General features: G+C 50.9%; 1 protein-coding gene across 9 annotated transcripts in view; it reads left to right on the top strand.

Annotated features, from left to right (window-relative positions):
- Positions 1-22,582, top strand: part of LOC119436734 (protein FAM13B-like) — a 132,486-nt gene that overhangs the window by 70,716 nt on the left and 39,188 nt on the right. For 3 of the 9 annotated variants that reach the window (XM_049659884.1, XM_049659888.1, XM_049659880.1), the window contains exon 1: positions 7,038-7,275. The exons of 2 other annotated variants lie outside the window; for them this stretch is intronic. The gene's annotated coding sequence lies outside the window, so the exon portion shown is untranslated. Of the gene's footprint in view, positions 1-2,479; positions 2,626-7,037; positions 7,276-22,582 lie in introns of those variants that run through there. 4 more of the 9 variants (XM_037703719.2, XM_049659895.1, XM_049659891.1 and 1 more) reach the window with 2 other exon arrangements.

The following is a 22,582-nucleotide window of genomic DNA, read 5'->3' as shown; positions in this document are numbered from 1 at the left end:
AAAATATGTACATATACATCGGACGAGCGTGCCGCTGAAAGCTGTCTTCAGTTCAGAAGTGTACAAACGCGCTGTGCGCGTTTGTTCAGGCTTTCTTGAAATTACGCTACATGTCGCAACGGTGGCGAGAGTGCGATGAGGTGGCCGCTCAGCGAATCCAACTCGGGTTGTTCGCAGTGGCGTGATTCGGCAGGACCACTCGCTTTTACAGCGTAAGCTGTTATGGGCTCATTCCAATAGCCGTTTCGGTTCGCGATGGTGTCCGCCGCCGCCGCCGTTGGTGACCGTAACCGCTATCGCCGGAAATGCGAAAAAGTACCCGGTTCCCGCCGGGATCGAACCCGCGCCCGCTGAGCGAGAGCAAGGTTCTCTACCACTGCATGAGCCACGCAAGTGCTTGCTATCGGGCCGCGGGAAAATGCCCTGTAAACGCTCCCTAGGCAGGCGCGCAAGCGCAGACGACCCGAGCCTCCCCCAGTATGGTGGCGCCATCTAGTTAAGACGCCTGCAAACGCAGCATTCCCGACATGTAAGTTGCAGTTGTAAGGCTTGATCGGGCTCAGCAGACTGCTGTGCAGAGAGCATTACAAGCCGCAGCTCGCCGTCGACGCCGGGCGGGCAGTTCAGATCGTTCTCGTCAAAACGAGGCGAAGAGACTGCCGCGAAGACCCTGTTGTGCGCGGTGCCGAGTTTGGAGCTACTCTTGAGCCGCTCCACCAGCTTACGCTGTGACTGTGCTGCGTGTGCCGCGCAGGCCTGTGACTTTTTTCACGAACGAACGCTACCGCACCGTCTCACTTTCGTCCTTATGCGCCCATCTCGATAAACTCTGGCATAATGATTCCCGGCCCCCTCCCAATCACTGTCATAAAAAAATAAACATGAAAGGGCACCGACAAATACGGAGCTTGGCCTTCCGTGTAGCTGGCATTATGTAACCCGCGCGAGGTGTGTCGGGCCGGTGGCGTATGCGGAACAAGCTATAAAGAGCGTATATATTCTCTCCCGTGAAGGCCCTCATCAGATAGTGTCCCCGGCCTTCTTTGAGAGCTGCTGTTGGTGCTTCATCACACAGTGCATGTGTAATATACATGTGTATAGCCCTCTCCACGATTAACCTTACTAAACTGTCTTTGCTTTTGTTCACGAGACAGATGCTTTTATCGTTGGTGCCCTTGTTTCGTGTATGCAATTCTGGCACCGTTGTTGCGCACGTGTCAATTGCGGCTGAACTCTACGTTCGCCTGCGACTGTACTATAGTACATGCGTCCCACACAGGTGCTGTGGGCGCAAATAGCCTGCAGCACTTGTGGGAGCAGGCACAAACGCCCTTCGTATACGCTTGTTGACGTTCTGTCATGGCGCAGGTTCTTTCTTCTGCACTCTGTACGTCCTCCTCTCATAACGCGTTTCAGACAAACCGTACGCGTGACCCGGAAAAGAGAGAGAGAGGGAGGGAGACGCGCTGTGCTGAATGCAGCAGTGCACGTAATAAAAGTCAAGGCCTTGCATGGGAACGCTTTACTGCCGGTGTAACAACCTTTCACGGCTATATAGCGCGTGCCTCACAAACCGGACAGCATCTCCTGAACGAAAGGAGTTTGCCGCGTGTAGTGTGGTGCAATTCGATCTACGCGAGGTATCCGGGCGGCGCAGTTTCTTTCTAACACGCGTTAAGTGCGCGTAACTCGAGCGAGGAACACAGGCGCGTTTCCTTCGGCGTCGCGGGGCTTCTTCCGTATATTCAACACCGGCGTCTCGGATGTGTCTTACGCGTGCCGAATTAAGGGCAGTTTCCGAGAAACTGCAGGCGTGCATTCTGTTGCGCGGGGAGGCGGTCGTTAACGTCGAGCTATGCGCATCATCGATTTCTCAAGTTTCCGCGTGGGCTTTCTTTCAGGCGGGTTCGAGTGAAACGCAATTTGCCCGCGCGGTCTTTGGAGCAGGAAGCATTTTTCGGCCCAGTGCGGCTTCTTGCCTGTCATATAAGGTGACGCACCTGGATCGCTTCGCCGAGCGCTGTCGTGTCCCCCGACTCCTCCGTTCCCTACCGAAAGAGAAGAACGCGATAAAAAAAAAAAAATGAAACAAAATTGCTTCTCCGTTCCCGTGGGCAGCGCGAGATGCGTCGCCGCATGAATGGGGTCGGCGCGGGCTTCCTCGCGGCGCTCTTTCCTTCCTTCCCGTGCGGGTGATTGTACGCGAGGAGTAGCGGTGTGCGCGCGGTTGAGCGACCGGCGGCAGAAGGTCTTCCGGGGGCCGTCTCCGCGCATGAATAAGGCCTGCCGGTATTTGGGCGTTATGGACCGGCCGAAGCTTGCGGCCTCGCTCTAAATTTGGACCACCCCCCCCCCTCCCCCTCCTTTCGCGCTTCGCGAAGGGAACGCGCGCTCGAGGAGTAAACAAGCCTTCGGCGATTCGGCGATTCGCTGCTTTGCCGCTGACGCGGCCGCTGTGCTGGCTGTGCATCGCTCTTTGTCATCGCACCGGGTACGCTGTTTACGCGTTCAAAAGAACGGGCGCCGAGTGCACACCTTTGCGCGCGTGCCGCGTATCGCTGTGAGCAACACGACTGCCGCGCTGACGCCTAATGGCCGTATCTCGAGACGACACGGAGCACTGCGGTGAGCGAGTTTTTTTCTTTTTTCTTTTTCTTTTCTTTTTTTTTTTTTTTTTTTGAAGCCTGTGGACGGGCGTATTGTGGTCAGCAGGTGGATGGCGAGTTCGGACTCTTTGCATCAGCGTTTAGTCGCACCCTCTGATCCTGACAGCCCGCTTGTATGCACTATACAGCCACGGCCGATTTATCACGACGCACAGGTGTGTGTTTTGATCGAGCGGCCGTGGTCCGGCCGCTGTCATACTTAACGGGGATATTCTGTAAGAGTCCACCTAGATCGACTGCCCATTTCGGCCGTCATCTGATCGGCTGGAGCTGTACGAGCGAAAATGAGACAGGCGCCCCCAGCTTGTCTCCTCTTCGCTCGTATACAGCTCCAGCCAACCAGCGGCGGCTGAGATGGACAGTTGACTATAGGTGGAACCACTGGAACCACAGCCTCCTTCTGGAACCACTGTATCGCTTCGGTCGCTCCAAACCGCCGGGAATAATAAGGACAGTGCCCCTCTTTTCTGAGCTCCATGCGTTCTATATAGTATATGCAAGCTCTTCAACATGGCCGGGCAAAAATAATGTCACTCGCGGGGTGGCTTCGAATGTCCCCGTTGTGGGTATACGCGAGGCATCGTTGTGTCGTCTCGTAGGAATTGAAATCTCTTACTGCTGCTGTGCGGGTCGCTGGAGCTGATTTTGATTCCACTTGAAATCCACGTATACGCGCACGTTTAACGAGCACCGGCGTTTAGCTGGCTGCATGTTTTCAGCATCCTAGTCAACGAGACGATACCTGATGAGGGATTTGGCACCGTACCCTTTGTGCGGTTATACACCACGATGTTGTTTCTAGTGGCCTCAGCGGCAATGTCGTTTTCGTCGTATAAATGTGAAATTAGTACTAGCTGTTGAGTCACGAGTGGGCTGGCCACAGGCTCAACCAATTCTTCTCTGGTAAACCTGTATGTAGGCTTTGATTAACTGCGCATCAGATGTTAATTGTTGCATACAGTCTTGCATGGTGACAGAAAAAGATTCCCAACGGCACGCTATCGTTTTCTTTTTATTTTTATGCCAATCTTTGACACAAACAGCAAAAGAGTTTGTAGCGCGAGTCTCTACTTTTCGTTACATTCTTTCAAAAGCAGTGCACTGTACGCGACTTTCTTTGGAGGCCTTTATTACGATTGGCCTTTTTACCACTCCGCTACAACTGCCCCGCAGGCGTTGTCCGCATGCACGCGTCTCGGAACATCCGCTACTTTGCTGCCGCCCGCGGTTTTAGGATTTTCTTTGTGCCAGTTTTCATACGGGTGTCCAAACGCGTCTAACGCGTGGCTTGACAAAAATAAAGAAACGAATGAAAGCTAAATATGCACGCGTGCTGATTTTGATGAGCCATAGTCCCCCGAAAAACGTTTCTCACCGAGCTGCCCCGATGTAATATGTTACGCGAACATCAGCGAAAAAAAAAAAAAAAAGAAAAAAAAAAACGCTGCCCAAAATAAACCCCGGCTATTTTAAAACAAACCGCCGCGTAGAAAAAACGCAATGTGTTGTGCTTTAACGGAAACGCGTATATCGCACGGTGACAGGTGCCGCACCCGCGCACTCTTTTTCCTCTGCATCTTCTCGCCGGGCACTCTGCGTCAGACTCCAGCGGAAGGAGGAGGGGGTGGGGTAGTACCTTAGAAAAAAAAAAAAAAGAGGGCACTGTCAATACGCGTGACGTGGCCGGTTCGGCTGTGCTGTGGAACTGCCACAGTCCACCACGCCCTCTGACTGTCTGTTCTCTCTCTGTGTGTGTGTGTCGGTTAAACTCGAGGAGGAGGGAGGGGGTGCGAGGCAAAGCGGAAACGCCTTGTTTACGTTGCGTCCGAGCCAAGTTATGGGCGGGCTGTGGCTGCTTCCCCCTGCAGGGCGCTCAAGAGGAGGCAGAGATTGAGCCGTCGCGCGCAGAGCGTCCGAAAGGCGCCGCGGCGTCCTGGCGGGTGTTCGAAAATATGCCCCGCCGCGCGATTCGGTCGCCGGTTCGCGGCCGCCCGAGGCGGCGCGACCCCGGGGCCGGCTTTCTGCTCCAGGAAAAGAAAGTCGGCCAGGAGGTGAATAAGCGGCATTTTAGGCCATGGCCGATTCCTTTCTCTCTCTTCGTGTCCCGAACCCTTTTTGAACGGCAAGGCGCGTTGTTATAAACGCCGTTCGCCGAAGTCTCGTGAATTATGCGACGGGCGACCTCTGAGTAGCGTCACACGCTTTGAGCGGATGGAGGGAAAAAATGAAACTACGGTATATATAGAGGACTAGCAGCGCTAATCCCGAAAGATGTGGGGCCAAGGCGGAATTTAATGCATTGTGTCGACTAGATAGAATAGCGTTCTTCGCGTTTCAAAGTGCCAAGCGATGGCTAATCCGCTGTGTACTTAAAACACACTTTCTATCAGAATAGGGTGAGAGGGAGAGAGAGGTCTTACGGGGACAAGCTCACGCTTCCTCTGTGAATATCCAAAGTAATTAACTGCGCGTTCTTGTACCGAAGAGTGCGAGTGGTAATTCAGATTTTATTCGTTAGGAGGGACGACTTGGCACCCAAATGGCTGTCGGAAATTCATATTTGCAGCGCTCAGCGCACTTAACCGCATTTGCTTGTAAAGGCTGCGGGCACAACGTCTTCTTCTTTTTTTTTTTTTTTTTTTTTTTTTTTCCCAGAAATTCTACTCGCTTGTCGATGCCGGTTTTTTGGTCTCCGACGCTGCATCTTTGGTTGGTTTGAATACGTCGTACAGATAAGAGTTCTTCCACCGGAACAACCTTTGGGATGTTTTTTTTTATTATATTATTTTTCATAGAAGTAGTAGTAGTAATTTATTGCTGATGGTGTTGGGCTGCTGAGCACGAGGTCGCGGGATCGAATCCCGGCCACGGCGGCCGCATTTCGATAGGGGCGAAATGCGAAAACACCCGTGTACTTAGATTTAGGTGCACGTTAAAGAACCCCAGGTGGTCGAAATTTCCGGAGTCCCCCACTACGGCGTGCCTCATAATCAGAACTGGTTTTGGCACGTAAAACCCCATAATTTAATTTAATTTATTGCTGATGAAGAAGGGAAAAAAGAAAGGGAAAGGTCTTCTTTTCAGTGGAGGCTAAATGCGAGAACACCCGTGTACTTAGATTTAGGTGCACGTTAAAGCACCCCAGGTGGTCCACTACGGCGTGCCTCATAATCAGATCATGGTTTTGGCACGTAAAACCCCATATTTTTTTTTCATGCAATTACATCGAAGACTTATCCTCCTTATGTAACTGTCACACTTTGTTCGTTCTATTGTCGTTTCAGTGAAGAGGTACTGCATTCGAGGTAGAGCCTGTTAATATGAATACTAAGGGGGATTCGGAGAAATACGTTACCTAAGTTGGGGGCTACTTCGGGTAAAATAAGTAAAGACTGCAAATCTTTCTGCGTGGTTGTTTGCGGTGCGTGGCCATGGGAAAATCGTATATTGACGGGTTGTTGCGGCCGATCATGACTTCCATGCCGATTAGCGATTATATGGAACCTGTGCAGCTGTAGAACGTGCGGCGTCTCGTTGCATCTCGCTTCATGAGACACAGTGGGTTTTAACGAACGCGTTCCACATATCTGTATAAGTGCACGGCATGCATGCGCAAATTTACCAGTTTGGCAACCGAGACAATCTTATGAAGAGTTTGAGGTCAGATTGTTAGTGGGTGGAAAAAAAAATTACAGTAAGTCTCGCGAGCGAACTGACCTAGATCGGTTAGGGTAAGTTAAAATTATGGTTTATAAGCTGGATTGCCGAGCTTTGGCTGGTTCCTACCTAACAAAGCCTACACAAAGGGTGACAAGGTTGTCATTACGTCTGCGAAGGTGTTGAGACAAAGCGAACTCATTTGTGGGCCGGCGCCCTGCAAATCGCTGTGCAGTTAAAAGCCAAGTCTAACATTTCGATAGCATTTTACGTCTGAACCTCCGGGGTTCGCTAGCGCTGGAAGTTGCAGCGCGACGTCAGCCTCAGATGGCAACGTTGAGCTTAGCAGAATTGCTTTGCTCCCGAGATGGAGACGATGTCAATTGCCCCCCTCTCTCCGAATGATGTGAGCGGGCGTCGCTCGGTCATCGTCTGGCGGCGGCGACGAGGGCGGCAGATAGCGCGGCGTTTCGCCTGCGCACCGTGGCTGCACTCGGCGAGGGATCACTGCAGAGCCAGAGAGCGGCAGCTGTTTTGTCGCCGGCTTCCCCGAGCCAGGGAATGCCGGCCGGCCCTGTTGTCGTGCGCGCGGAATCGAACGCTTCACCGCCGGCGTCGCGAGCGAGGAGGCGGGGTCGGCGGCGCATCAGGCGAGCGCGCACGTGCGCGCATGCGCCGTGGTTGTCTTCCTTGGCCGTCCTTGGCGCGGTGTCTGGCGAGCAGTGAGCGCTCGTCCGCCGACGGCGTCACTTTGCCGCAGTCGGTTCCGCGCAACGACGTCGTTCACTCGCGCCCGTCGCGTTTCCCTCTCCGTGTGCCACACTAGCCGGCGCAGCAGTTGCCGGCCGGCGTCCTAGGACCGGCGCGTTTCGGCGCCGCTCTCCGGCGCTCTTCTGTCACCGCTTCTCACTCGAATCGGGGACTCCGTGGCGGTCGGTCGACTGGCATCGAGGTGAGCTGGTGCACCATTGATCGTCTTTCTCTCTCTTTGTAACCGCTGACAGCGGTGGGAAGGAGGGGGGGGGGGGGGGGGACTCTCTTTTCGCCGAAAGACCCTGCCGATGTTTGTACCCCGTTCAGCGCCTTGGTCTTCCCGCAGGGCTGCTCTTCTCGGCAGAGCTTACCGAGCTGTCACCTGTGTACCAGGAGGTCTGTTGTCAGGCCTGAAACAGAGCATATTGCGCATGTTTAGTTTCATCTCGATTGTTGCCGGGGGCACCTCATGGAGCCTATCAACCGCTCATCGTCACCGCGTCAGGGCTAACGTAGCGGTCTTTGCTTGGCCACTCTTGTGTTAGGATTTTTTAACGTTTAACTCTATGCAAATTGTGCGTATGTGTGTGCATACACGCGCCGCAACAGCGTTCTCGCATTGCTTTTTCTTGTCGTGGCAGCCTAAACATACGTCGGACGCTCGACGTTGATGTTTTCAGAATCGGGTTCACCCAGAGTGGCATATCTTGGCGCTTTTATTGCGGGTTACTGGCTGCGTTCTACTTTTTTTTCTTTTGTTACATCTTTGTAATAGGTGCCTTCGATGTCAACCGGTTTATCGCCGTTTCAAATACAGCTTACATCAAGGGCAGCTGTCGGCAGCGTTTCGGTAGTGTTTAGCTTGTATCAACGTTTTCTAAAGATAGCAGAGCGCCGCAGAAACCTTTAGGCAAAGCGTTTTTGGCTTTACTAATGTATCATGACTTCCATGTTGATTAGCGATGATATGGAACCTGTGCAGTGGTAGAACAGGTTTTATATATATACACACACATGAGCGGCGAGCTGGTGCACGTAATTGTGTAAAAGTTCTCTTGGTAGCGTAAATCTTCGAGCCTGCCAGGCAGTTAAGGTTCCCCATTGGCGCCAAAAGTTATTGTGCACTGTGAAAACGGTTGTGTGTGTGGCACGAAGCAGCCGTTGCGGAAACGAGGGGAAAACTATTAGCCGCTCTGCAGCGCTGTAATGAGCGGACAACTGCGGACGGCCGCTTGAGCGCGCGATAAGGTCGCGCGCCTCTTGTGCATCTCGTTGATGGCGAAAACAGCTGATAAAGCGGAGCCGCACGTTGGGAGACAGAGGTTCCGGTGGCGGCATTTGTAGCGGCGAATTTATTATACGCGAAACGACAATAAAAAATAGCTGAAGGAGGTATAGCGACGGTGGCATTGTTTGCAGCCGCGGGCTCATTGCGCGGTAGCACCACTGCCCGCCGCTCTCCCTCTACCCTCTCGCGTGGCCGCAGATCCTCGCCTCTCACGCGCGCGCAGCTGCTTTCCTCTGGCCAGCTCCAACGGCACCCATCAATCAGCGCGAGGTGCTTGCATTGCTGCAGCTTGCGCCCACGAAGGAACAACGCTTGTCTTGGCGCCTCACTGCCGGCCGCGTTCAGAGGGCCTGGATCCCCCCCCCCCCCCCCTTTTTTTTTTATTTCTTTTACACGTCCATATCTACCGTACATTGCCGCCGATCTTGTGTGGGAAGGCAAGACAGTGTTGAGCATAAGGCGCACGCGCCTGGGACGCGTAAGCAACTTCTTGACTCATGACATCTATATACGCGCCGAGCCTGAAATGGACCGGTACCTTGCTGTCTTCGTAAACGCCGGCGCAAATGCTCACGACCAATTCCAGGTTGCGTACGCCAGTCGCGAATCTATAGGTGACCACTTTTCAAAGTGCATCTAAGGCCCCCTCCATTGAATGCCCGGGCTGCTTTCAGGCTTGGCCTACGGAAAACAAAGAGTAGTGTCGTCGAGTGCAAGCTGCCCGCGTAGTTATCGGGACGACGGGTTCCGTAAGGGCTTCTGTATTGACGACTTTGTGTTCTTTATCGCGCGCTGCATGCGGTTGTCGGCCAGTCGTGGCGACACGTAAGCGGTGTGAGAGGCCGTACCTGATATCGCCGATACTTACCGAATGAATGGCCGGTGCACGTATATAGGACACTGGTCAGTTCAGCCGATCGTAGACATCCTGCTCTGCAGAGAAGCATCACCATCATCTGCTATTACATCTACGCGTCACTAGTACTCACCTTCGACGGATGCGGTCTGGCTGCACCCGCGGCTTATTCCCCACTTTCCGTCCACTATTGCAGAACTGAATAAACAATCAGCCTGAATGATCGCGCCTCAGCGAAAGCTCGCTTTTTTTTTTATATCTTTTTTTAGTTGAGAGGATCGCGCTGAACACACCTCTGGCCTATATAGTGCATACTGCGGACGATCGCGTGTATACAAGTGTGGCCTTGTTTACAAGGGAACGCTATAGTAGATAAACAGACGAGGTAGAAACGAGGCGTTGTAGATTTGTCGCTCTGCACACGTTTCGCGGGCTGGCCGCACACGTGCACGGCGGCCCTGTGCCGCTCTCGATAAGCGTATTATAGCAACGGCAGCCTTATCAATGCGCTACACGCCTCGAAACGCCGATAAGCCTGCGCGAGCCGTCGCTTAACGCGGCGTGGGCGTTCGCATCCGTGTGTATACGGTCGAGGAGAGTGTAATAAGCGTACACGTGCGAGCTGTGTTATAACATAACCCGCGTCTGACCGCCCACTTATCGGGCCGTTATTTAGGGTTTATGTTGGCAGAGCTTTGGCTTATACGCTTGCCCCCTTTGCTGCGCGGCTTGCATATGCTTTATATGGAATGTATGAGATCATCGTAGAATCGGGTCCCAGTCGACCGCGCAGTTTTATTTGTCTAGTTCGGTTCACAGGACTCGACAGGAAGTGTTTTGCAACACCTGACGAAGGCCGGTCTCCGCTCGGAACACTATAGCATAGAACAGGCATTGTCCCGATCGCGATCAACAAATTGGCATTGTCCCGATTTTTTATGATCAGCATGGCGCTGGATTACTGCATTATATCAAAGTTCAGTACACTAAAGAATGCGATATACATGTGCGTACAGGGTGTCCCAACTATCATGCACCAAGATTTAAAGATATGCAAATACATCGTATAGCTGTACAGAACCAAGGTAGTGTTGTTTGCCGTCGTTTGGAGATATACAGATTATTTTTGCATTCCGCCTAATTACATTAGCCGTAGTTAACTCAAATATTATAATTAGATGAAAAGTGTCAATGAGAACATAGTAGAGCAACATGAGAAACTACCGATATAGCTTTGTTGCTCAATCCGTACTACATAAAGGTGTTTTTCCGAGCGTGAAACAAGCCCGCGAATACACGCAACATTGCTGCGCGACTGGCCGCTCGAGGCACTTTGCGTGCATTCATGAGCTTCTTTCACGCGCGGAAAATTTAAACACTTTTATCTAGCACGTATTGAGCACCAGAAAGCTGTATCGGGATTTTTTCGTGTTTCTCTAAAATTTTCTAATCTGCACTTCTCATCTAATTGTAATATTTGAGAAGTTGATTAATTAATTCAGACTAATTACGTAATTACGGGGAATGCAAAAATAATCTGAATATCTCCAAGCGATGGCAAACACCATTACCCTGGTTTTGTCCAGCTACGTGGCATATGCATATTTTTAAATCTTGGTGCATGATAGTTTAGACACCCTGTATATGGTGTCCCATGTAACTTGAGCCGAACTTTAAGAATATGCAAATGGCCACGTAGCATGGACAGAACCAAGGTAATGGTGTTTACCGTCGCTTGGAGATATTCAGATTATTTTTGCATTCCCCCTAATTACGTTAGTCTTAGTTAACTCGAGTATTATTAGATGAAAAGTGTCAATGAGAAAATTGTAGAGCAACATGAAAAACTACCGTTACGGCTTTCTGTTGCGCAATACGTGCTACGTAAGTGTTTTTCCAAGGATGACAGAAGCCCGCGAATACGCGCAACATTGCCTCGAGCAGCCAGTCGCGCAGCAATATTGGGTGTATTCGCTAGTCGACAACAGCGGTGTTTCAGCGAACATATAGGGGATTACAAAACAAAATTCGAGAAATTGCGGAGTAATCGCGCAAATGCTCTTAAACTGAATTTGTGCAACTTATAATTATTGCTTGGAGCGCACGAGTTGCGGGGATTGAGCTTGTTCCCTTCGTGTGAAAAACTGAAAGCCATCGGCTGCGACCTATCCTCACGGAAGCGCCACTTCACCATTCCTTCTGTCCGCGGTAAGGCCGACGTACGGGTTGGATGGGTGAAGGTGCCCTCTCCGGATCACACGGCAACGGTGTCATCGCAAGAGCAAGCGAACTGGGAAGCATGGGGACTGGAGAAGGAGTCGGAACACTTGTCGAGATAACGGAATGAGCCCGTGTACGTGTCACGGAACCGCGTCCTCCTTGAGTGCAAGCACTTGCGTGTGGCTAAATCCCCATCAATAGCTGTTAAGGGTCGCCCGCCCTTAGCGCGACAGATAACGCTGCATGCCGAAGATAGCGCAGGGAAGCGAAATAACGTGGCATTTCGACGAAAGGCTGATTTGTCTCGAGTCAAGGCAGTGCCGCGGCTTGCGCACGTGAGGTCGTTATCAGAGGCAGGCGACGAGTCGAGATATGACCCCCCCTCCCCCAGTCGTTTTCTTTGTTAATTTCCTCCCTCTCGGGGAGGGGGGGGGGGGCAGATTAGGGTCCAGTTACCCCCCAAGAGTGGTCTCTTGAGAGTAGCTCTTGTTATCCGGTGTGTGCCGAGAGGTTGCGCGGCCGACCCATCGCGCTTTTCATTGTTCGCCTTGGCCGGAATGGATGCGTATACTGACAGTTGCCCACACGCTGCTATCTCGTTTTTGTGCGGCGGCCGATAGCTCATGATTACGCCGCGTGGTCTTGAAAATCAGCGCCGGTTCGGCGTATGGTGTATATATATATATATATATATATATATATATATATATATATATATACATATGTATATATATATGGCCACCGAGACTCCCGCTGGATGATGGCATATACCGACACGGCGTCTGGTGTCGCCGCGTGGTCTTCAATTGTATAGACGGTTTCATGCTCGCGATGACAGCAGCGAGCGTGCCGCCCCAAAGAAACTTCTGGTCACGTGCCTTATCAGTCGGCTAAGTTTTAACGCATGGTTGCTTCGTTGTCAGTTACATTTAGCAGCTACGTCAATGGGCAAAACCGGAAGCCGTGCAGGGCCTGTTTGTAATCGGGGAAAAGGTCTCACCGCGATGTCGGCGCGTGGTCTTGAGTACACGACGTATACAGGCAGGAGGAAGGCCAGTGGATGGTGACACCGGTTCGTGCGGTGGCGGCCCCGTGCGGTATTGGAAAAACAACCGACTCATAGTATGTGTAGTATGACCACGAGACTCTGCCGGACCATGCGCCGGATGGACTCCGGTTTCACCTCCGTAGAGCCCGCGCGTAAAGCGTGTCGTGTGACCCACGTTCGTCGCGTCGTGTTCCTGTCCTTGCTTTGATGGCGTTCATCACCGCGCGCGCCATCGTCATCTCGGCGTCATAGGGCATGCGATCATGACGTCGGGACCCTTGCGTGATCTGCTTACAGGACGCACTGCCTCACAGAGCGTAGTGCTTACTGGATGTAATGCACATACGTGCAGGCATGGAATACATGAGAGAGAGAGCCGTTTGTCATTTAGTAGCCACAGTAAAGCAGACTTGCAAGTCCGCTTTCTAGTGACTTTTTCTTAGCTTATTTAACGACTTGTGTGGAGTATGTACAGGACTAATCTCACTTGACTCTTTATAGTAAAGTGTCGAAATTGCTTTCGTGGGTCATGTATTTCCATGACATGGGGAAAGGAGGAACCGTTTTTCTCGGCAAGCACTGCACCAAATTTCACGAGGGTTGTTGCATTTAAGTGAAAAAGTTAAAATCTGGGGCCATTTTGGTTGCCAATTTTTGATTCAGGTAGTCAATTTTCTTAGTCAAAATTGACAAAAATAGCAAATTTTCAGAAAGCGAAACTATCAAGTTTACAACTCTAACTCAGCAATGAAAAATCATATTACAATTCTATAAATTGCACCTAATACTACATCTAAAGCAGACAAAATTGATATATTATACATGGCTCTCAAATAGACCGCTGACTTGTGAGTAGAACTTTTGCAAAACCCTTGTAAACAATATAACAAATTCACGTAGCATATTCATTGTCATATCAAATTTGTCCGCTTTGTATGCTGTAATGGATGCAGTTTACAGAACTGCGATCTCTCTTCTATGTGCAAAGCTACGAATTTCTAAACATCGTGCATCTATATATATATTTTTTTACAAACTTAAGAATTTAAAAAAAATTATTAAAGGATTCAGGCTCTAAATCGAAATTCCGCTTCCAACAGCCACTAGAATTAACTTTCGCTCTCAAATGCAGCAAATTTCATTAAAATCGGCCCAGTGGTTGTCTTTAAAAAGCGTCTCTGCATTTTACATGTATTTGAATAGGCGGCATCGGAGTTGGGCCCGAACTAAAGCTTCCTCTAAAGGGACACTAGAGAGACACACTAAATCAGTCTAGACTGACGAAGAATTAATTCGGAACTATATGTTCTTTAGTTTTACGGTAGGTTTTTGCCATTACTATAGAAGAGAAAATGGAGGCAGAACATCCATATATATCTCGCGCCGTAAATCCTGCACCAGTACGTCATTGATGCGTCATGTGCTGCGAAGTCTTTTCTCGTATGTCGGCTGCTGTGGCGCTGTAAAATCTACAGAAACGTGCTAAGGTCTATCTGTGGCTCATTTCGAATGCAACGCAGTCCATCTTTATCGATAAAATGAACTAGGCAGACGCTTTCAAATACAGGACGAGCTCGTGCGGGAACTTGCATCGTCAGCCGTCTTTAGTGTTTGTTTTTGTAGCGTTAGCTACACTGGCCTAGCCAAGCCCGTTTCGCGCGGCACATCAAGAGCCGTGCTGCGCATGCGCAAGGATCAGTGATGTCACACGGCTTGCGCACCGGAGCCGGCACCTCTCGCGCACTCCGCCGCCGCCGCGCGCGACTCACCGCCGCCGGTCTGCGCATTCCAGAGGAGTGACGTCGTAGCCGTGGTAGACGCACTGGCGCCGGCGCGCGCTCGCTGTGCAGTCGCCGTCTGACACTGCGCTGGAGCCGCTGCGCTTCTGACTGGCGTTTGCCAGTGTGGTATAGCCATGGAGAAGGAGAGCGCAAATGCTGCTCAACAGCGCAGAAGAACGGAGAAGCTTGACTCATCGGATCCCGAAGTAGTTGCCTGGCAATTAGCGGTTGAGCGTAGGAGACAACCAGGAAAGCTAAGAATAATCAGCTGAACCTTTGCTAACGCTACGTATATCCTGGCATAGCCGAGCTAAGCCACTGCAACTTTTTTTATTTGTTTTTTTATTATTTTTTTCTGACTTATCAAGGCTCCTCTCGAATTAAGAGTGGTCCTTTTCGAGGGGCATTGTAGACGCGGTAATTCTATAACTCCACATAGTCTTCTATTTAGTGTTCCTTTAAGAGACACTGATGTGGTGGTTTATAATTAAGCAGACCTTCGGCACGTGAGCCATACAACACGGATCAGAGAAAGGCCGAAGCGCTGCTGGGTTGTCACTGCTGGTATGTGACGGCGTTTTTCGCCTTAGTCGAATCCGTAGAAATGCATCAACGAGTCCAAATCGCTGCGAACAGTGCTCGACACGGTTTCGGGCACTGGCTTGACTTGGTGGAAAATACGAAAAGACGCACTCTTGGGAGTCGGGCGAAGCACGTCGTTAACTTGTGCTATCCGAGGCTTCCTTAGTTGGTGTCGCTTTCCACCACGTTCCGGGCGCAACGGCAGCAGCCGTGCGTGGGCTACTCGCTCGACCCTCCACCCCACTGTGTCGCGCCGTGGTCGACTGGAAAGAAGCCTTCGATGCGCGCTCTGTCCGCTGCTGACAGTTCATGCGACGGACATGGACACACAAAGGACACGCCTTTGTGCTGAAGGTAGCCAGAGGCCGTCACGGACTTCTCGGCACGGTTGGTTGTGAGCACGCCTCGCTGGACAGTGAAGACCGGTCACTCTGTTTACTCGCTGTCGGCGCGCCTTTCACTTTGTCCCGTGTAACGGCTTCGAACAGCAGCCGTTGCGCTATAGTGCTATACGTCCCTCGCACTTTTTCAAGCAGCATTCGGGGAACGCCATAATGCGATACGCGAGTTCATCGTGATTGGAAAAAAAAAAAAAAAAAAAAAAAACGTGCGCGTGCACACGTTTCCATGTCGCCTTTCTCTTCCACGGTCGCCTCAAGAGTACGACTCGTGCTCGGAGAGGAAAGAGCGTCATAAATCACGCAAATGCTAAAATATTACAAAATTATTATAAAAATACAAAATTACACGCCTTGGCTGCCACCCAGGTCGACCACCTCACCTGACGCACTTGACGCATGGTCATCTGCACCGGCCGCTGCTGGACTTCATTCAGGCGACAAACCTGTATTCATTTATTTAGGCTATGTCGTAGATCATACTGGCGCCAATAAAAGAGAATAGAGAGAAAACAAGAAAGAAATTACGCGCTTGTATTCGCGAAACTGGCAAATAGAGAGAGAGAGAGAGAGAGAACGGCTCCGTAGTCCCAGCCGGCAGGCCTCAGCCGTGCCTAGAAGCATTCGTCTTTCCTCTTTCGGGCGCCACGATGCCATGACTGAACAATGAAGCTGTCCTCTCTTGCGGATCCCGGAGCTTATCTAAGTGTTGTAAAAACACCAGCAACTCGGAAGCGTGCTTGCCATTCAGCTCGCGACACGCGCTGCGACAACAGCTGCGTCAGCTATATTTCACCGAATCCTCTAAAAATAGCGTAACTTCATCCTGAGACACATCCCAAGTCTTACATTTGATTCACTTTCATGCCAGTAGGGTTGTTGTTCTTTTTTTTCGTTATAAAAACGGTGCTGCTGCTTGGACGTAAGTCGCGTCAACTTGAATATAGCAACCTTTCCAGTGTGCTATGGTAGCGAGGAAATCGCGAAGCCGGAACCAACGTTTTCCAAGAGTTTGTTGTTTCATCATTTGCACGACGTGCAAGCAACGGACGAAACAGGCTCGATTTGAAAGCGTTTTAATCACGGAATCATGTGGTTATATTGCGCGTAGATAGTAGTAATTGGTTGTTTATTTAACAGAGATAAATACAAAGGAAGCGAAGGAAATAAAACTGCTAACCCCGCGCTGTAACTGTGAAGCGCGGACGGCTGTCACCTGATCAGCGGGTGGGAGTAGGGGAGTAAAATCCAGGGAGGCAAGGTAACAGAAAGGAGAGAGTAAAAAGGCGGCTCTATTTATGTATGTACAGCGGAGCGATTACGTCAGGATTACCCATAGTTCGCTTGTGGAGTGACCTCCTCAGAGGCTTTGGCACCCGGCCCCGCGCACCAGCACTGTCAGGACACGTATAGAAGCAGCAGTGTGGCGAGGCCCGACTGCTCGAGGAAGTGACACAATGTTTTGCTAGCCGAGAGGGTCAGACCGCGTGCGTAGATAATCGTTGGGTGGCTTTCGGCTCGCGGCAGTTTAGAATGGGCCGATGGGTATTTGTTCGTTTGTTGTTGGCCAGCGAAGCGAGAGGCGTTTGACCGGTTTCCCCTTTTCACCACCTTAGTAAACAGATCCTCAACGTGATGTCGAACCGCAGCTTTTTAATTCTTTAAGTACATTGGTTACCTTTGTTTAGGGAGTAAGGGTTATAGGGGCGGCTTCCATGAATTTATCCACAGTTAAATGGCTTAGCTCGCTCAGCGGTCAATGCATTTCCTAGCAGCTAGTGCTACGATATATATATATATATATATATATATATATATATATATATATATATATATAATTACTAGCTCGAAACTTTCTTTTTTTTTGCAATATTTTGTCCAGCAATAATAAGGCTTGCTCTTCCCCCGTTTACGTGAAACCACGAAGAACGATACGAGCGCCTGTGTTTGAGCGACGCGTGTCGTATTTCGTATTCCGAGGCTGCCGCCGTCTGCAGCGCCGCGCAGCGGTTGCCCACAGCCACTGTAGATCGGCAAGTGCAAATATATATAATGATCTGTGTCGGGAAAGAAAGGCTTTATACGGGGCTGCATCGGACTTCTTGCTCCGATAGCTCTTTGCAAAAGAAACTGTCCCTCTAGGCACCTACGCTCACCGTTACTGCCAGGTCGGAAAGATGATGACATAAATGTGCATGTGTCGTGTTCTCCTTTGTATCGTCGCGGCGCTGCCTGCAGTGCGCCGGCTCGTTTCCCCGCTAAGCCGATTTTTGCGAGAGCTTCGACGCTGAGTGTGTGTGTGTGTGTGTGTGTGTGTGTGTGTGTGTGTGTGTGTGTGTGTGTGTGTGTGTGTGTGTGTGTGTGTGTGTGTGTGTGTGTGTGTGTGTGTGTGTGTGTGTGTGTACAGTAGTGCAATTGGTGTCTTTCCCCCGCCGGGGTGAAAGGAGAAAGTGAGAAGAATTGCATACGGGGCAGGCGTATCGCGGTGCGAAAGGCCTCGACCCCGTTTCGTCCGCGTGTTTACGTGTCTTTACTCCCCGCCCGTAATAGACCGCTCGGAAACGCACAACTTGCCCGACGAGACGACCCCGGCGCCCGGGGCGAAGAACGGTTTCGGAGAGACACGATCACTCTATACTGCAGCGCCGAACCCTTCGTGCGCCGCGTCGTCGCTGGAAAGTGCGCTTGTGACGTCGTCCCTGCTACCTGTACCTGTCAGTGCGCCGGGGCCCGCGGGCACACACTCACGCACGGAGCGCTTGCAGCCTGAATCTCGGGACGAGACGGAATGCCAAATAGTGGACATTCATGCTCTGAATCGCGCAGAACGGCAGCATATTTTGTCTACCGGAAGGCACAGGCGCCATTCGGTATACTGGGGTGTTTTTCGCATTTTGGCTATCGTGCAGGGGTGCGCGGATGCCAATTTTTTGAAACCGAATTTGATAATGATGGCGCCGAAGCGAACGCGGACCAAAAGGGTGATGACACCGAATGAAATAGTCACTAGAATCGAATGGTTTTCGAATAATTTCCTTGTATAGGATGAAAAAGTTTCGAGTAGCTTTAGAATTGGGAACCCGCTGCGGTGGCTATGGGGTTGCGCTGCTAAGCACGAGGTCGCGGGTTTGATTCCCGGTCCCAGTGGCCTCATTTTGATGGAGACGATATGGAAGAACGCACGCTTATATGTCCCATGTATTGCGTGCACGTTAAAGAGAACCCCAGGTGGTAAAAATTATGCCTCCCTCGTAATCATATCGTGGTTTGGGCTCGTTAAACATAAGAATTTAACGTTTTTTTACGATTGCGCTGACCGGCTCTGTACCTCTGGGCCACTGATTCGCGATATGGCAGGGAAATAACGGCAATTTGTTTCAGATGCGCTTGTCAATCATCGACATCTCGGTGCACGTTTTTCAAGAACTATTCAGAAAAAAAGAAACGAAAAGCTATCCGAAATTATGAATGCGGTTAGATTCGAGGACAGCTGATCGATTCGAATTGCAAGCTTTTCGTTTCGCTATTCTAAATATGCATGCGTACCTACTATTGTTTGATGTCACCTTTAATGAAAATTAGTCGCCACTTAAAGGGAAGCTAAAGCAGGCGACAAGGACGAAGAGCGTAGCAGTTTATACGACGACCCGCCGTGGTTGCTTAGTGGTGTTGGGCTGCTGAGCACGCGGTCGCGGGATCGAATCCCGGCCGCGGGGGCCGCATGTCGATGGGGGTGAAATGCGAAAACACACGTGTGCTTAGATCTACGTGCACGTTAAACCCCAGGTGGTCCAAATTATTCCGGAGTCCCCCCACTACGGCGGGCCTCATAATCAGATCGTGGTTTTGGCGGGTAAAACCCCATAATTTAATTTTTTGTGTAGTTTACACGACGTCCGGGTTTGATGATTCAGAGCTAATTGCCACGATCCCACGCTCCTTCAGAGCGTCTGGATGCCATTCGAATGCGCCACCGTTTAGGTTACGTCGCCATCTTGTACCAACGACACGGTGTTGTGAAACTGGCGTAGGAGGGTGGAAACATGCGCAGCTAGCGGGGAAAAAAAAAAAAGATCCGGGAATGCGCGCCGTTCAGCCTAGTGTTTGTGTTTTCTTTTTCAGCTGGCACCGTGTACTCATATTTTCAGTTTGCATGCTTTAAAACTGCGTCCCTTTGTTTATTGAAAAACTAACGGCACTGCCGACCGAAACGTAAGAGGGTTCGCGACCTCTGACTGCAGGAAGTTGTGCTTGCGTGTCGATGTAATGAGTCAACATCGGGTGGGAGCTGCCAGACTTAGTATAGTAGCTTGCGCTGCTTGACGGCCTGGCAATTAATTCAGCGTCTGGCCTATAGCGCGATCGTTCAATCAAGTACTTGATCGAGTGTCTGTGTTAGTAGCTGCGAAACATTCGCAGCAGTTACAATTCCGGATGAATGGGTATTGTCTGGTGCCAGGGAACGCCTGTCGGATATGTGTATCTTGAACACAAAAGCTATGCACATATGACGCTGCAGGTTCTAAAATGAATGAAGAAAAAATTAAAGCGCACAGCGGCTGCTGCGCATTCACTTCTTGCAGCTTGTTGTAGGTCGTTGGCGTCATGCCGATTTGTTGGCGTATATTACAAAAAAACTTGCGCCTATGAGCGATGAAAGTATACCATTGATTCGCGTTTTTGAATAAGCAATTTTGGAACGGTTACGTGACTGCCTTACTTTGTTGCGCCAGCTCCGGGACGTCAAAGTTTTGTGGAAGCCATCGAGATATCGGCGATATCAGCGAGCCGTCGATCTCCACCTTCTTCGTCCGCGTAAATATTGTGACACTTTTAGTTGCGCTCAACCTTTGTCGACAGTGTGGGTTGTATATTTGCCAAGTTATTCTACGTCTTTCGACAGTCTGTCGCCAACCCTTTACGTGTACCTTACATAAGCACGTCGCGAACGCTTGCACGCTTGCGATCTCGTCTGTGGGGAAATTTTGTGCTCCCACAGCCAGGTGGTGTGACGGGCTGCACCTGAGACGTGTGCGGCCGTCCGGGCTCTTGTTCCTCGCCACAGAAGCTGTAACTATGCTTGCGTTGCGTTTAATCGCTCGCTTCCTTGCGGCGACGAAGTCCTCATTTTTCGCTCGTCTTCCACAGCGAGTCCTGGCGCATGGAACTGTAACCTCGTTTACTGCTAGTGCGCGACCCGTTCGAGCGGTACCGTACGGCAAACACCTCCCCGTGCATACAAGTATGCACATACGGAAGCGACAAGCGAGCTGTGACGAAGCACGGCGGCCCTGTAGAGTGCGAGCGAGGCTTCTCCAGCGGCGCCCTAAACGCCCTGAGATATTTGCGCTCGCGTGTTTTGCCTCTTCATGCCCTTCCCACATACGTTTGCACAATCTTGGGAGATAAAGCTTCTGCATTAATTTAACTCCAGCGCCGGACGACGCATCGAGTGCTCCATGTCCGGAAGGACGGGAGTCACGCATCGCTGTTGTTATTCAATGACATAAATGTGCGAAAGGGGTGTATACATATATGCGGGCCGCACTGTATGCATGTCTAGCTGAGAGGCGGCCAAGAGAGCGGATATATAGGGAGAAGTAGCTGTGCGCGACTGAGTCAGCTCAGGGCGTATGTTCCACGGCCCCGCGCTCCGTCGCAGTTACCAGGGTAACTCTATCACAGTTGACATCGCTGTTGTAACTCTATCACAGTTGACATCGCTGTGGTAACTCTATCACAGTTGATATCGCTGCTGTCAAACGAAGTGCTCCACGACGTCTTGTTCAGGGGCGCTTTCGACACCGCAGGATGTTCCGCTGTTATGATGTTACCTCGATAATAATAAGTGCGTATGTTGTCCGAAGTGAATTCTTTTTTTTTTTTTAATTAGCGGCATATTTGATCGCCGGCAAGCGCGCACGTGCCTTCATGATTGAGTGGCTGCTGGCTCTTCGGCGTCCGGAGTGGCTGCTCGCTCTGGCGTGCCCGTTGCACTGTTGCCACCGGTGTAGCTGTACTGGCGCGCACTACTGATTATAACCAGGGCCAGCCGCCGTAGATCGATTGTCACCGGCGCGCGCTCGTCTGCATGGTGGCTTGCTTGGATACAGGAACGATCGTTCCGGAGGCGCAGCCAACGCGGAAAGTGTTCGGGTTCCTGTGCTGCGGTTGTTTACTTGCTCTGCTGCAGCGTTTCCTAAAAGTTTGTGCACCTGCGCTGGATGCGCATTCAACTGTCCTTTCGTAACGTTCGCACACGACGCGTACCCGTCTAGCCATATCTCGCCGTAAACCCAGCTCGTTGAGGGAAAATGGGTACTCGCAACTGGCCCTACAAATACAATGGCACCTTTAAAGAACGTATTCGCTGGCTGAAGGCGTTGTCACGTAGGTTGTACGTTGCCCAGTTTTTGCGTATTTTGGCTACGAAAAGTAATCGTCACACAAGCGATGACTTGCAAGCGTGCACGGTGGGAAACATTGAAACTGTATTAGGCCAAACGTGCGCTGTTCGCCGAGCCAAATGAGCAAGAATGTGCGCGCAATATGGAAATTCTGGGTCAGTGGCTTGGCAGAGGCAAACACCCCCTGCTGAAAAGGCATACGCTCCATCCGCACACCGTTCTACTACACCACACACATGTGCACCGTTGCTGAGTCCGGTGGGACGTAGTAGAGTAGTTGCGGGCGCCGTGCTGCTGCGTAGTCTCCTTGCTCTTTCCTCGCTGGAGTTGAAGTTTGTTGACAGTCGGCGTGCGTGGGTTTTGCGGGAGGCCGGCATTAGCATCGATTTCGCGGTTGCCCAACAGTCTGTGCCACCGACGTGCACTTTCCGCCGCTCTGGGAGTACACGTGCCCTCGGACTTTAATCTGTCCGTCGCGCATTAGAACGAAAGAGGAAATTGGTACGTCGGGCGCGAACGCTTTGAGTGAGTGAACGTGAAGCTGGCCTTGATAAGAGTGGAATGATGCGGCGAGCGCCGAGCTTCGTGCTGCGCATGCGCCGTCGGTTCGAAACGATTTGCTCCTGTGTTTAGGAAGTAGTGCGAGCATTGGATACTGATGAACGTTCACAAATTTCTTAGTGGGTCTCAAGTTTCCCGATCAAGTTTTTCAGATTTTTTTCTTTTCTCTCTCTCTCTCTCTCTTTTCTTGAGCTATAAACTTCTGCTTCGCGAGTTTCTCATACCAGCTCAGCCGTGTGCCTTGATGCCCACATTTTCTTCTTCCAAAAGCTTTCTTACGTTGCATGTGCACTGTTTGATAACGTTTTGCGGGCTTGCACTATTTTTTTTTCCGTATTTTGTGAGGATGTTTTTGTTTTCTGCAA

Source organism: Dermacentor silvarum, chromosome 1 (assembly GCF_013339745.2).
Source record: "Dermacentor silvarum isolate Dsil-2018 chromosome 1, BIME_Dsil_1.4, whole genome shotgun sequence".
NCBI classification, from domain to species: domain Eukaryota; kingdom Metazoa; phylum Arthropoda; class Arachnida; order Ixodida; family Ixodidae; genus Dermacentor; species Dermacentor silvarum.
Note: the sequence above shows the minus strand (reverse complement) of the source record. Positions and strands in the feature narration are given on the sequence as shown.